This window comes from Magnolia sinica, chromosome 11 (assembly GCF_029962835.1).
Source record: "Magnolia sinica isolate HGM2019 chromosome 11, MsV1, whole genome shotgun sequence".
Taxonomy (NCBI): Eukaryota; Viridiplantae; Streptophyta; class Magnoliopsida; order Magnoliales; family Magnoliaceae; genus Magnolia; species Magnolia sinica.
Genome location: NC_080583.1, coordinates 48,849,606 through 48,866,473, shown reverse-complemented (window position 1 = coordinate 48,866,473; position 16,868 = coordinate 48,849,606). Strand labels below are relative to the sequence as shown.

General features: G+C 42.0%; 1 pseudogene; it reads right to left on the bottom strand.

Annotated features, from left to right (window-relative positions):
- Window positions 1-4,579: 4,579 nt before the first annotated feature.
- LOC131219103 (probable nucleolar protein 5-2) lies at window positions 4,580-9,929 on the bottom strand (annotated as a pseudogene).
- Between the last annotated feature and the right edge of the window lie 6,939 nt (window positions 9,930-16,868).

Sequence of the window (16,868 nt, the reverse complement as noted above, 5' to 3'; positions counted from 1 at the left end):
TCATGACCGATTGTCGATTCCGATTGATGTGACCGATTTACCGATTCTGATTATTGATCGATTTCGATTGTCGAGGCCGATTATTAAGGTCAATCTCGATTGTCAAGGCCGATTCCCATTGTCGAGGCCAATTATTGAGGCCGATTCCAATTTATCGAGGCCGAGTATCAAGGCCGATTTCGAGTGTCAATTTCGATTGCCAAGGCCGATTATCGAGACTTATATGATGTATATGCGACCCGTAGTTGAGGCCCATTGTGATGTATATTAGGCCCATAATGCATGGCCCATTTGATGTATTCGAGATCCATGTGCAGGGCCCACATGTCATGTATTTGAGGCCCATGAGCAGGGCCCACCGATTGTGTATATGCGGCCCTTGAGTAAGGTCCATTGTGTTATATATTAGACCTTTGTGCGAGGCCTTAGGCCCATTATATGTTTGACTCTGTGTGGGTCATTCCTTGGGGGCAATGTTGGTTAAATGTCCATATTGTCGAGGCCGATTATTGATGCCGGTTATTGATACTGATTATGAGTATGTGATAGCATAGCATCATGATACATGCCCATACGCATCATCTACATGTTTGTTATGAGATGTGATTGACCATTGCATATGTCATTGGACAGGATGATATGAGAACCCTGATAGGCGGAGGTCATCTCACATGGCACATGGCATGCGTAGGATTAATGCATGACTAGATTGTATGACTCATGCATCTTGCATTGTGTTGTGATTGCTATACGCCCTAGTGACATCAGGGTCGTAGCCTTCACAAACATATCGTAGATGTCCAGACTGGACACCAGAAATTTGTTCTAGCATCGGGCTGCCATAGATGGCCCTGGGTGAAAATCTCTAAACCCGCTTGGTACTAGAGGACGCCCCAATGTTGAGACCGAGTGGATACATGAGCGTTCGAGTGTCGAATACCAGGAGGTCGTGTCTTCCACCATGTCATGGTCAGTTGAGAGGGGGTGTGGCCTTACCCACTCGAGAGCGGGGGGCATTGCTAGGCTAAGTTTGACCAGCTCATGAATGGGTCCGCTATCGACGTACTGAATAGGTATTAGCAGAATATTGGTCAGGCGGATAGTGAGGTTTCTTACGCTCACTTGGACTGTGCGGCTGTGAGAGCGGCAGTGCCATTTGAAGTATACTAAACCCCGGTGATGATCCTAGAGATGAACTATACCGATATGTGGACTTATTGAGTAGGAATTACATACTCATTCATTCATTCATTCACTATCCACTCGGGCTGGTAGTGCGCAACTATTTGTTACGTGTACATTCGCAATGGCCAAGATTTTGGTTGGGGTGCACGACTAACCTGAGATCAGGAGTTTACCACATTGAGACTGACTATCCAAATTAGGTATGAGACTAGTTTGGATAGAAGTCCCTTGTGATGGGCCCTATAGCCTGCGATACTACGTACTATCATCCCGACTTCACACTCTAGCATAGTCACTCCATTCGCACCGCATATTGCATTATATCTGCAGCATATGATAATTGGGGTTATTGTGTTTCTGCATTTATATAGTCTAGGTACGACTGACGCTATTTGTGTTACTCATCAGGAATGTATATTGCTTTGTATCCTCTGCATCTGATATTTGGCGCTCTATGACTCCTCATTTGTATAATTGATTCTTATTGTGTATTCTAATATTGTATGACTTCTGGACTTGTCAGTATTTCCGCTTACTTTGTTATCTTATGATTTGTGATCTTGTCAGTATTTCTGTTTACTCTGATAATTCTTGATCTTATCAGTATTTCTACTTACTTTGATAATTCATGATCTTGTTAGTATTTCTACTTATTCCAACATTGTACAATTTATGGATTACCAGTATTTTCGGTATTGTATGACTATGGCATTGTATTAAATACTTGACACTTACCTTGTGCACACACTTACACCACTCTCTAAGCTTTCTATAAGCTTATGCACGATAGATGCGTGCAGGTGATGTTAGGTTGCAGCAATGTTGAGCTTGGAGGATACAGTGGTCTTCTGGAGCTTGATTTTCGATTTATGTACTTCCTTTTTACCATTGTACTTAAATGATTATATTAGTGGATATGTGATGATGATGTTGCCTTTGTGAATTGGGTAATCTTGTGGTTATGCTTATTACGAGTTGAATGTACAAAAAAATCCTCCTTGTAGGATCACAGGATCGGAATCTGGCGTATGGATGCTAGGAGCCGAAAATGGGGTACTATGGAGGCTGTCGGCACTAGATTGGGCGATCAGGATTCCTGTGAATCCGATTTCTGGGTTTGGCGCGTGACAATATATCCACAACATGATGAACAATGAGATAAAAGTATATGTGAACGACATGATCGTCAAATCTCGTTCAATCGAATGACACTTTAAAGATGTCAAAAACTCTTCAATCAATTGGAAAAGTTTAAGCTCCGCCTCAACCCACATAAATGTATCTTTGGCATGGTTGGGGGTAAATTGATAGGCTTCATTGTCAACGAGGATGGTATTAGGGTCGATACAATCAAAATAAGAGTCATCATCGAGATGCCACCTCCAAGGATCGAGTAGAAAAATTGGGGATTCCTTAGGTGATTACATTATATCAGTCGATTCATCGCTTAGCTTACTCCTATTTGTGAGCTCATAGTCAAGCTTATAAGGAAGAACTCACCAAAGGAGTGGAATGATGACTGTTAAATCGCCTTCGACAAAATCAAAAGGCATCGGTTAAATCCCCTAATACTAATGCCACCTACACCCGGTAGACCATTATTGATCTATATCTCAATCACAGCAGAAGCAATCAGATGCATTCTTGGCCAACACGACAGCTCATGAAGAAAAGAGCAAGTGATTTATTATTTAAGCCGAAGATTCATTGACTATAAGTCAAGGTATTCAACTTTAGAAAAGTATTGCCTCGCTCTAGTATGGGCAACTCAATGGCTTCATCAATACATGGTCCCCCATCCAATTCTTTTACTCGCCCGCATGGACCCATTAAAGTACTTGATTTAAAAGTCAATACTAACAACCAATCACGAAATGGTGGGCAGGGTGGGTGCGAGCTCAATCGAGATGAATGGCTGAACTGGTGGCTGTTGGTTGAGATCGTCAAGTGTGGGAGATGAGTGAGGGAGTGGGGGAGAGAGAGAGAGAGGAGAGTGGCCTAGTGGTACCGGTGGCACTGGTGGGTGGTTGTCGAGCTTGGGAGAGGAGAAGGTCAGACCGACAAGTAGGTTAGATCAGATTTAGTTTTTTATTATACACACACTACCCGAACCTAAGTCAAGTCAAGACTGAGTTGGTTTTTGGGTCGAGTCGAGTTAACGAGTGACCCGAACTCGACTTTGTTTGAGTTTGGACTAAGCGAAGTCTACTCAGTTTGGATCGACTCACCTACTCGGTTCGGGTCGAGTCGGGTCTGAATGAGTTACCAGGTGATTAGGTCAAGTCGAGTCATTGGGTGACCTAAACTCGACTTTGTTTGAGTTTGGACTGAGCAAAGTCTACTTGGTTTGGATCAACTCACCCACTCAGTGTGGGTCGAGTCGGGTTTAAATGAGTTAATTCATTCTGTGCCCAACTTTATCTTCCACAATGGGAGATGTTTGAGACCATCTTAATATCAATGGATTGGGGTGGGCGCCGGACAAGCTAAATGCAGGGTTGTCACGACCTATGCAAAATACTCCTTCAAACCCACATCAAATTTAGGATAAAAATAGAAAAAAAAAATTTATACTCTGGCTGCGTGATAGATGATACGCAGTAGCAATCACCATATTACATGCTTGGCATGCAAATCAAACTAAAGTGCCCATATATTGGGTCCCAGTATATATCATAAATTGAAAATTACCGGCTTTTTATTATCTACCAACATCTACTGGATGATAAAAAAAAATGGAAAGCAATCATCTAATATTAACAAACACACATCTAAAAATTAAGGGTTAGGATTGTTAAAAGAATCTTATTTTGGGGCTTATAAAGTTACGATTTCTTGTGCCCGTATATCAAGTGTCATGCTTGGTCAGAGGATGAAATAAACTCCTCTAAAATCAATGAATATCCTTGGATGTCCTACAACCTAAATTTGTACTAAACAGAAAATCCTAGCCACTGTTTTTAATCAACCACCCATCAAAGGACAATCAATACATTTTTTAATCCAATAAGTCCTTCAATTGGATGGTCCAGATGAACAAGTGTCCTAAATAGAAAGTTTGCTTTGCCTGCACCATGTTTCAAAAACTGAAGCTGTCTATTTAAGGATGGAATGTGAACCGTTGAAAAATGTCATACAATCATTTACATAGTGATGGTCAGAATCTGTTCAGTGCATGTCTTTTTCCCCTTCTCCCCAGTACATGTGGGACCCATCTTTCCATGGTCCACCAATCCGATTGGTCCTGAAAATCTCCCATATAAGAAGAATTCTATTCAAATCCGACCAGTGGCAACAAACCTACAATCCAAAGAAAAATTGGTGATTAGCTCAAACAGATGGGGGTCTTCCAATCCTAAAAACTACTTGTACCATCTACAACAGAGCCCATACCTAACAACAAAACACTTGCCTTTGAATGCCATATCTAAAACAAGATACTACCAAAACACATTCATGAAATTCCACCAATGTTCTAACTGTTCCTCCAACCATTTCTTCTGCAATTTCTCGCTATGGTGAGAGCAAGAATATCTGAAGACAATTAACTTAAAAATTCCCAAGCCAACATATTTAACCAAACACTAATTTGGTAAAGGAGATTTTACAAAGCTTACCATCTCGGTGCCTAAATACCCAAAAATTGTTGGGCTCTTGCTTCATGTAGAAACCCCTCATTCACACCCTGCAACATCACTCACTCTTCTTCTCCTTCTTCCTTTTCTCTTTCATCTTACTTCGTGCTTCAGCTTCTTGTTCCTCAACCTAGATGCTCACTACTCCATCATCTGCTTCCTTGTATTTTCTCTTCTTCTTCTTCTTCTCCTTCTTATTTTCTGCTTCTACCTCTTCAGGTTCCACATTAGCATCCTCAACAACCTCTGCTTGCTTCTTCTTCTTCTTCTTCTTCTTTTTCTCCTTCTTGTCTTCTTCTTCCTTTTCCTCTTCTCCCACCTCTTTGGGCTGTGAGGGCTCTGCTTCTTTATGCTTCCTCTTCTTAGAGGGCGACGTCTCTTCCAACTCTTCAGATGGTTTCTCTAGTGCTGGTTCTGTAGATTTATCGAGTACTGAATCAACTATGGGGTTGTAGGTCTGCACATGCAAGCAAATGACCATACTGTGTTTAATTGACCATGAATGTAGTATTGAGTTCAATGCCAAGTTCCAAAAAAGAAAGATAATGTTAAGAGTTGCAACCATTATAGAGAGGTATTTTGGAGGTGTACAGTACATTTGGATTTCCAGATTGTACAAGTGGGGCACATGATGCAGCAATGCAAAATGTGGGGATGATGGGACTGTGGATGGCCTATGCACCAAAACCCCTAGATTTGAAAGACTTAGCAATAGCATATTTGGGCATTGATTGCTTGAATGGAACAGTTGCCACATTTTTCTTTTTATCCATGCTTCGTTGACCACATATTGGAAAGTGAAGGATTATTGAATCTGGGAAATTTTTGGTGCATTGACCTTCCATGGTGAGGCCCACATATTTGAAGGTTTCACCTAGCAATGGGCACACTTAACAAACTAAAAACCCAAACAATACTGTGCAATCGCTCAACTGAAGCATTGGATAATAAACCTGTTATAAGATTTTAGTGGCTGTTATGTAAAGGAAGAAAAAGGAGAATGGCCTGTAAAAAACAAGGGCAAAAGAAATGTGCGGCCCACCAGGATTAAAAATGTTGAACCTGACGTTGTCTTTACTCATTCATAATTGACGAACGATCACGGTTTGAGGCTACAACCCCCCATTTTCTTCCCTTTGGAATATGCACCAGCACTACCATTTTGGCACTTAAAAATTATCATATATTTCAATGACAAAATGGGTACTAAAAAAGGGTCGAAGGGTTGAACCACAATTCTAATGTAGGTGACGCTCCTCATTATAATGTTACTGAAAAATAACGACCATTTCTCCTACCTTTGAAAAGATAACTTTTCAAAATCCACGTACCTTGGCAGCTGTTATCAATGCCCCTGCACCCTTCTTTCGATCTTTGTCGTAAAATTCTATCTTGGGCTTGCCTTTAGTTGACCCGGCAGAGCGACCCAATTCCCTCCCCTCAAGATTCCTCAACTGGGCTTCAAGCTACATGTGAAAATTTCACAGCAGCAATTACTTTCTAGTGTAATAAAACCGAATGAGAGAAGAACATATCATGACTGAGGGTTCGTATGCTTTACCTTCAATCTATTGTCAAGTCCCATACTGTTGTCTTGACTATCTCCTAAAGCATCATATCGAATAGCAGCAGCAGTCTTTGCAGCTAAAGATCGAGAAATTTTTCCCTTGAGTTTTGGGGGTGCCTGACCAATTAGGGATGCGTGGAAGATGAGCCTGTATTCCCATGCCTGTATCCAATGTCTAATGCATGTATGCAGGCTAGTTGTTACAGTAAGGATAATTATAAAAATTAAAAAAGAAAAGAAAGATATAAAAAATCAAACATGAACCAAATCCCTCTTTAGACCTGAAGAAACAGTCCATGAGGTTCAAGCGGGGAAGTTTTCAATGATCAGTCAAGAAACTTGCTTTGCCCGGCAAACTATACACGTGGCCATCTTTGGTGATCCAAACCATTCATATGGGTGGACCACTCTCCTATCCATCCAACTGAGCCACACCATAAATGTGAACTGTTGGCTGTAATTGTCCATTTGCAAGCCACCATTGCATAAGTAAGATCATCTATTAGGGAGATAATGAGGCATTGGCATCCAGCACTCCCATGATGGGACCCACCAGATGAATGACTTCAATTAACAAAAGAGAGGCCCATCTATTAGGTAAGACAAGAAAACCATTTTTATTTCAAAGAAGCATCAAATAAACATATCTTGTCTGCACCAAGAATCTGAATTGTGCTTCCCGGTTGCTTTGCCTAGTTCAACAAGCTACCACCATGAGCAATGAGGCGAGCTCCAACAAGCTCTCCAACAAGGGCACTCAGATTAGGGGCAATCGTGTTCATTCTACTCCTCCAGTAATCATAGAGCTGAGCTTTGTACTCTGAAAGGGATAACAGTTGGCCACAAAGGGCTTTAATATTTACCAAATCAAGATTACTAACTTCAGTTCCCATTGATAATGCTGCTGCCTCTTTTAGAGCTGTCTCAGCCTCTTCCGACAATATTTGCAGAAACAAACCAAAAATTTAGAAGCAAAGAACATTTAAAAGCAACTCCAGTGTAATAGAGAAAATAAGTTGACTAGTCCACCTCAGAGAAATCAAGGCCCACTGCATTCACACGATTGCCCATTAGCTTCACAACCTTGGCATACTGGATATTGTCTGTTAAGATCTTTGCAAGCTCTGGGAAATGCCAGCCATACCATTCACGGACCCTCATCGCATATGTATTGAGCTCTTGTCATGATCATCCAATAAGCCAATGGCCTGAATGATCATCATAACAACTTGGAGAGGTGTAGAAAACAACATTAGTTACGGTATTTATACAGTGAATCCAAAGATGGCTCAGATAAATACACCAAATGCAAATATCAAACATATAAGAAAAAATGTTCAATTTGAGCTCGATAACAGTCCCTCCCTCCCTTTGTATATCCATCTACCCATCTAACTATCACAAAAACAAGCATCAAATGCTACCTATCCATTAAGGCAACAAATTTGCATTATAGTTATGAGAAATGTCCTCAATACACCATTATTAGCTAGAGAGTCTATAATCAAGATTGTAGCTCTATGAATTATGGCAAAAGCGGACCCTTCTACCCTAAAATCAACTACATCATCATCACCATCCAAGCCTCATCCTAACTAAATGGGGTTGGACCCCGAGAAGAATTTCACTTGCAACAAAACTTCTCTTCCAATGGAGCCCACCAAGCAAAGAGTCCCAGAAATAGAACTTCTCAAGTCACTTTCCACCAGAGGGTGACCATTGAAAGATTCATGAATGAGCTTAATGCCCATGACGAAAGCTTCCAACTCAGCTCTATTCGAACAGCGAACACGGATGGGGCAAGATAAACTTATTCTTACTACACCATGCTCTCAGAAACACCTATTCGATTCCAAAAGGTCTGGGGTTCCCAATTGAGCACCTACAGATAGTGGGTTTAACTCAACTTCTTCCTTTAGTTATCTTCTAAACTTATTGACAATGTCCCATCAATTTCTTATGAGCTCCAATATCAAACACCATGAAATAGGAAGGTAATTACCATTTGGACATTTCAACTTCATTGAATTAACAATTCAATAGTACATCTAACTTCAGCACTAAGTGGAAATGTTAAGTCATAGGAAAACGATTTTCACCTTATCAGGGCTGAATTTTAGCTTGTTTCTTGATAGGTGTGTGACAAACCCCAGCTCATTGGAGCCAAGTCTTGTACAACAAGCCTAGATATGAGTTACCCCCCTCATCAGCTCCATTATAGCATTGTTGTGAAGACATTTTATTTGCTACAAGGGGAAAAAAGAAGCAATTAATCACAATGCAATAAAATAACAAAAGATCCCATATAGTTGTCAAATAACTGAATGCTTTTAGTAAGCTGTTTGCTGACTTACCAAATTTTCTTTTATCACATTTCCTAGCTTTGAATCAACGACAACTAACGTTTCTCCTTCACAGTGAATACGCAGAAATTTGCGAAGACCCTTGCTAGGCTTACTATCAATCAGTAAAGTGGCTGCTGATAAGGCTTCCAAGGTGTTCTCAAACTTGGTAAAAGCTTTCAACTTCACTACTTGATGTTGATGAAACAATAAATGCATATTAGATTCCGAAGAAATGGGTGAACAAAGTTTTGAGAAACAGACATGAAACAACAGGGAACTTGGGTCAGAAAAGGGTCTGCTGGTCAGTGATATCTATCGCACTTCAAAAATCCAAATCATCCGTCTATAAGAGGATTGAGTACCCTTTGTCTACCTCTCTTCGTGGCACACGCGCAAACATGGCAAATGCACACAAGATCCCTTTATCAGATGAGCCCTATTACCTGACCCAAAATCGAGCCAGTTTGCTCATCAGAAAGGCTACTAACGAATGCAAGCAAGCTAGCCGGCCTTTTATCATACACAACTTGCCTACATGATGAGACTGGACTAATTTCTCGGTCAGTGCATGATCATGGTGGGGGCCTACCTCATGAATGGCTCAGATCTAGCCATGACAACAATGAGGATCGAAAATCCTATAGGTACATATATCCTTAGCAAGGCTTATTAGACTTAGCAAATGTTCTAATAGAATTTAAATATCTATAAAGAAGCCAAGCTTCACAATATCCATCGAAATTTATTGGTTTCTCAAGATGTAAACTCTTCTTATGGCATATTTTTCCATAGTTGCACTTCTCAAAAAATGATTAACTACAACAAAAACTAATCTTATATAACAATGTAGGAAATTGATTGAATTGAAAAAAGGAACGTTTAAATGCAATAATCAACAGCATAAAGATAGTACATCTGACTTGTCTAGATGATTTAGATGTAGCAAATTCCTTCCACAAGTCTTATGACATTTTAAGAATAATGAGAAAACCTTTATATGCAATCAATACAAAATTGCACGCTCACATCCATTGCAATGATTGCAAAATTGGACAACCCACGCACAGAAATGAATTATTTGGAAAATAACGAAGAACCAAAGAAAAAAAAGAGCATGGTTGCATAACTCAATTTTTGAAAGCTTCCCCTCATATAACACTTTGCAAATCCCGCAGGGGTTTCGAATATCATGAGCATGTTTAATCAATTAACCTAGCCAAGCACCTGAAATACACCCAAAAGAATAACTTGACATATGACAACAATATAACCCACAAACTACATGAATTCGATAAGCTTACATGTATCAACTATGAATTAACCCCTCACAAGAGTGGACCACATACTGAATGGCCAGTCCCCTAATCTGATTGTTAATGTTCCTAACTCCAATTTAATGGATATTTTCAAATGGAAACTGAATAGTTGAATACATTTCAAGTTAACCATCCATTTAATAATCATCACTATATAGTATTTCTTACAACCCATTTATTGTGGGACCCACTTCTTGGGTTATTCAGAGTACGGCATTTGTATATTGGTTGTGTGCATAGAAATTGATAGTTTTTTCTGCCAACGTACAGCGTAATTCTTCTTAATCATTTTTCATTTTATTTTCATTTTTTTCAATGAAAGGTGGGAACACACCACATGCAATTGTGTTCATATAAAAAACTCAGATACATCAAAGGAGGGAGGGACAGAGACTTTGCCCCACCAGATAGACTTGATAGAGTTCTATGCACTAAACCAGAAGTAACTCTATACACAATTTACTCATAGACTATAACGCCCCATGTTTTCAAGACCCGAGTATATAACTTATTTTCTAAAAACCCTAGTGTTAGCCTATAAAATCCAGTATAAATTTGAACCGTTTGTCATTAATCAGAGTTAACAACAACAAAGCTAGAATAAATCATGCATTAAATAAAAACATTCTGATGATCACCAAATTTCCAATTGTGGCGCCCATATAGGACTTACACATTTCCAAATACAAAGTTCATTAAACAGGAGCAAAAGTGTATCATTTAATGATGGAGCTCTATTTGGACTGCATGGACCCCGTCTAGCTCCCCAGCTACCTGTAATGTGTCGAAAAAATCTGTATAAAGACCCGAGTATCACCTCAGGCAGAAATCACTCAGGACCAAATCTTTTAAGAAATTAGACGAGAATTAGGTAGTGCTACACTAGACTACTTGTAAAATTAGCACTAATCACTTTAAATATGATTTACAGGACCCAAAACGTGTAGAATCATTAATGTTACATTACCTTAAAACTTAAGATCTATCTTAAAACCTAGTTGCTCTTGGGAGCACTTTGAAACTCCGTATCGAACCTACACCACACGTCGAAAGTCCGACTATCGCGAAACTAGACGTTTATGACTGGATTGTTGGACTTGACAACCATCTCGGAAATCAAGTCCTAACAGTACCCAGAAACGCACAACTTGAGCCTGGAGCGAAGTATGTGAGAAACGCGAATATCTTTAGAAAACGAACTGAAACTTAAGTGAATTGAGTTGTTCACTTGCAGGCCAAATCTAAAGATTCTGACCATCAAAATCTGACCTAATTACACCCTCGGATTAGGAAAAATTTTCAACACATGTCAGTGCACTTGTGGCCCTGATTGAGTATCGGTGACCGTTGAATTGAAACTGGTCCGCTACGGTTGATCTGTAAATCCGACCAGACCGAAAACTCAGCTTGACCTAGCGCCAATGTTAGAGAGCTTAAGTCTAACCGCACGCAGAAAAGGGGCCTCTAGAGCAGCTCCGTTGGACTAAAACAGACGCCTTTTGGATATAACCTAAGTATACCTTGGCCCTGGGGCCATTTTCATCAATCCTGGGCCTATATAAGGGTCTTAAACCCTCTCTCTCCCTTTACATACGAATTTTTAACCCTAGGTGAGAGAAGAGAAAAGAAAGAGAAGGAAAGAGAGAGAAAGTGAGAGAGAGAGTTAGCATTTGTTCCGCGGATTCAATCCCGCCGCTCCACGTGCTTAACCACCCTTCTCGTGTCGCTATTCTGGCGATTCCGATTCCATTCTTAGGTAAGAAAACCTAACCCTAATCTGTTTTAGGGTTTCCAATAGTGTAAATGGTGGAATAGTTAACCTATTCCCTGTTATAGGTTGTTGTGGTGTCGTAGACAAAGACTTAGCTTTTAAACTGAGTTCGTTGTGAGTCTACCGGCGAAAGGTGCAGACTATAAATGTTTAGGTTATGGTTTTCAAGGCTGTCAATATCAGTTAATGATTTATGACTGACTTGAATGATACACATGCTAAATGCGATGTTTCCCGCACTTTACACATATATATGAACTATGTTGAAAATAGTGAAATCCATGTGTTTGTTGATATGCTTAATTGAATATGGAATTATGATTCATGCTTGCCATGATTATTGATTGTAAATGTATAATTGTTGTACTCGTGACATCTCCTTGTGAAAGGATTTACTATAACATGTGTTTTAACTAAGTTATTACATATATGTAATATATGTAGTCTAAGTGTTTGATAAAATGCCTCAATGAGGAACTACTTGTTAAAATACATGTAATGAGGGTGTTGAGATAGGATTCTCAATTCTCTTAACCATGGTTATAGTTTTCCTTTATGTATCCTATACACTACTATGTGCTTTATGGTTGAAATGCCTATATATGCTAATATGCACACTATGTGTTCATTGAAATGCTCAAATGAGACTTATATTTAAGTTGGTTGCTACATGCTGTTTTGGACTAGCACATACGTATTCCTATTATATTTGAAGTGTGTTTGGGACTATGGTATAGTCCAGGCAATCGGTAACAGGTCCTGGATTAATGGCTAAGGTTGTTTTGCCACACCGGACGTGTTCGATGAATCCGAGTCGTACTTGAGTTGTCGATAGTGGTTAGGCCACGCAGAGTGCTTACGCACACCATGTCAATCGATTCGACATACGCTCGTACTAGTTGAGCTCGTCAAGTAACCCGATTAACCCGATGTATGTTCACCATGTACTGACGCTACTCCTTGAACCTAAGGTACCAAACTCACTAGTGAAAACTCCGTTAACCCCAGTACCTCGATTCGCTAAGACTCATGAGCCGGACATGGTGGTATGGGACACCGTGGTCGAGCTGTCAGCCTACGCTGGGGCGACGAGCCTCCCCGTAGTGACCAGTGAGCAACACAGCCTCGTGAGCTAAATACGGTGGTATGGGACACTGTATTCGAGCTGTCGGCCTACACTGATCAGGTGATGAGCCTTTGTAGTGATCTCGAGCATACTCTGAGACTGCGTTGAGGCGACGAGCCTTTTCGTAGCAACTAGAGTATAAACTAGGCCTACACCGATCAGGTGACGAGCCCTTTATAGTGACATAGAACCACAACATCGTATGAGATTTACTAGGACTGACAACCCTATAATGGATCATTGTTCGGGAAATGATATAAGGGAGGTACCTTAGCTTCCCAATCCTGCTATATGAAAAGGTCTAATAAGAACTCGGTAATCATATTCATGCACCACATTGCATGTGCCTTTGGCGTTGGAGTTGAGCACTGTGGAAGGGATGCATGCCGCGACCGTGAGATGAAGTTCGCAGAGGGAGTGTAGGCGAGGGCATACATCATTAATACATAACATCCATGCATTAACCAGAGTAATTAGGAATGCTTATTGTATTGCTTTATCATTACTGCTTGACAGAATTGATAACATGTTAACCTTTGCTTTATAGCTTCACTGAGTTGATCACTCACTCCCACGTTCTGGGACGGTATAGTACACATCAACCAGACTCTGTCTTAGCTGCAGGTGGTGGCGATGCCTACGAGGCGGAGCCAGACTTCAAGGATGATGAGGAGGCATTCTCCTACATGCAGTTATCGGGCGGGTTTATGTGAGCCGTGTCCTGATCGCCGGGGCTACAGGGACACTGACTAGATGCCCTTACACTATTATTCTGCATTTTGGAGCACACATGTATATTCATTTTGTACATTTTGTGAGTATACATGTATATACTTAACCTGGTAACATGATCACACTTCGGAGACATACTACAGTTCATATATCTTATACATGTATTACAGTCTTCCGCTTGCAAAACTCACTTGTCTCTGGAGTATGATATGTTGTTTTGGTATAATTCCATTTATGTTTAATGCACTAATATGGACAACATTTAATCATTATTATCTATGTTGCATAAGTAATGTGTTAAAACTCGGGAGTTGGACCTATGCTCGAACCTCGATTTTCAAGGAGTTACAAGTTGGTAACACAGCATGATTTGGATTAAACTAGACTTGGGTTATGGTCACACGACGCACACTGACATACTTTAACTTAGGAGGGAGCGACAAAACGTAGGATTAGGCATAGGATTTCCAGTTTTGCTAATCGGCAAAATTTACCGAACTCGACTGCCGAAATTGGACCTGCAGGCCTCAATGGTCACGTAAAATGACCCCATATCACTTCTAGACCATCAATTAACGGGTTTAGATGAAGATTTTACCCATTACAACTTCAAACGACCCGAAAAACGTGAATGTGCATGAGATAGGACCCGAAATGACTCAAACGGACTCCGGGCCCAAAATTGTACAAATCGGGGGGACCTAGAGTGAACCCTGCATGTTTCTGGCACCCCTGGGGGATGGCATCGCCCATGGGGCGAGCCATCGCCGGTAAGTCCAAGGACCAGCGATGGAATCGCCGGATCGGCGAGCCCTCGCCGGTCAGGAGCACCGAGCCTGTCTGGCCGGTCAGGCCGACGTTGGTGGGGCGTTGTGGGGCTCACGAAATCAAGTGGGACCCGTTTTATTGCTCCCATTTGCTTCCCTCTATCATTTGACACACCTCCAAGCTCTCATTTCTCCCCAAAAACCTTGTTTCCCTTCTCAAATCTCCCCTCCATTCTCCCATTTCCTCATTTTCCTTTAAGATTTACGCCCCTCCATCGTTTGTAGCAAAACCCCTCTCCTACTTCCTTCGTTTCCTCTCATTTGAGCATACAAACACCACTTTGTGCCTCAAAAATCTTGGAATCTAACAACCCATCTCATTCCCCATTATTATCTCACTCAAATGGCTCTCTTTGAGCTTGTGGTGGCCATATTTTCACTTTCCACACTTCTTTCCCTCATGGAGAAGAAGAGAGCTCCCGTGGATGAAGCCGGGCCTAGTTGCCATACTTATTCAAGGAGACCGAGAAGCGCTGCCTCAGATACGAGAGTCGATCGGGAGATAAGGACTAAGCGGGATCTCGATCCCCAAGCTCCCATTGAAAGGGCTCTGTTGGCGGAGCTGTCTCATGAAAGGTTTGAGGGCCGTAGGGTCCTTTTCGAAGCGCACGTGGAGAAGAAGCTCTTTTGGGAATATCTGTTAATGGACCGCCTGGTCGAGGCCGGGTGGGGTCCCGTGTTTCAGGGCAAGTCTCGTGCGAATGCGAACACTATCTGAGCCTTTTGGGCGCATATCCGGGAGTCGACACTGAAGCCTTTGCAGTTCAAATTTCCTGTGGGAAGGCGAGACCTCATAGTCAATGTTGCCTTGATAGCCCGAGTTATGGGAATGCCGCTTGGCGAGGTCCATGCTAGTGAGAAGAATCTTTTAAGTGCACGGGAAAGGGACCGCCGCACGTGATTCCTTTGCGGCCACCTAGTTCACTAGAATCCAAACAATAGTCTCCTAGCGTCCAAAATGACCGAGGACTTCCACCTGCTCTACCACATCTTCACGTACAATGTGTACCCCAGGTGGAGCAATTGCAGCGAGTGTACGCGCTTGATGATGGACTTCTTATACCATGTGGGGCAGGGAGACAACCTTTACCTGCCTACCTTCGTCCTGCGAGAGATAGTCCTGACCGCATGCTCTACTAGGAAGGCCATTTCACTCCCATTCGGCCGACTCATATGCAAGCTTGCATGCGAATTCGCCTGCAGACTTGGCGTAGAACTCCTTGTGCCGATCCACTTCATTAACGACACGACTCTCCACAACATGGAAATTGGGCCACAACGGCGTCGAGCCCGACGTGAAGAGAGTGAAGATGAGGCGGAGAGTGAAGAGGAAGAGACTGACGAAGAGGGCGATGAGATAGAAGAAGAGTAAGAAGGAGAGGAAGAGGAGGCCCAAGGCAATAATGAAGGCTCTCCTCCTGCTGCTACGCGAGAGTGTGACAGTGATCGGGCTGCCAAGGAAGCTCGCTTGGCTCAACTGGAAGAGGGCCAGGTTACCCTGCGACAGGAGATCGCACAAATCTGAACCAAGGTTGACGAGACCAAGGCCTTCATGAAACAGAAATTCAAGAAGGTGACTCGCTCCTTAAGGTCCATCCTGTGCTCTGTACAGGACAAGAGTGCACCTCCACCATCGCCAGATTCTGACGACTAGTCCTGCACGTAGTCGTCCTTTTAGTTGCTTTGTGTGTTTCTTTCTTTGTTGCTATGTATAGCCGTGTTGGGCTTAGTCTTATGGTAGATTCAGTCGTATGTTTTAGTTTTTAAGCTAGTTTGAATTAGCTCACATGCATCTTCTGTCATGATTCATGTACTACTGCATCTCCTGTATTATGACAATTTTGGTAAATGAAATGCATGAAGTTTCTTTAAGCTGTGGGTGAATGTTGTGTTGAGGAGTTGTGAATATGCTAAATTTGACTTGGGTTGCATCTTATGTTGTATACAGGGAATGCCACCTAAGGCTGCATAGAGTACGTCACGTCTCACTTCTGGCGATTCGACTGACGGGGCACCTCCCCTGAGCGAGAGCCATACAGACCCTAGTTTGGGCCCGACTCAAGCTACTATGTCAGATTCTCAGCTGGCCGCTGGTCTCACTAATGGGCCGACACCTGTTGCACCACCAGTTCCAGAGCAGAACCGTGCGTCTACTTCGACACCGCACATGCCTCAGGCTGCTCCTCCTACTGATAGGCTGGAGCAGATGATGTTATTGATGCAGTAGCAGCAGCTGCAGCACCAGCAGTAGCACCAACAGCTCTTTACCACCCTAGGGGGATTATTTGCTCAGAGCATGAGTGTGGCTCCGCCTGCTCTATTTGCGCCCCCTACTGGGAATGCAGGTGCTAGCGGCCAGTTTGA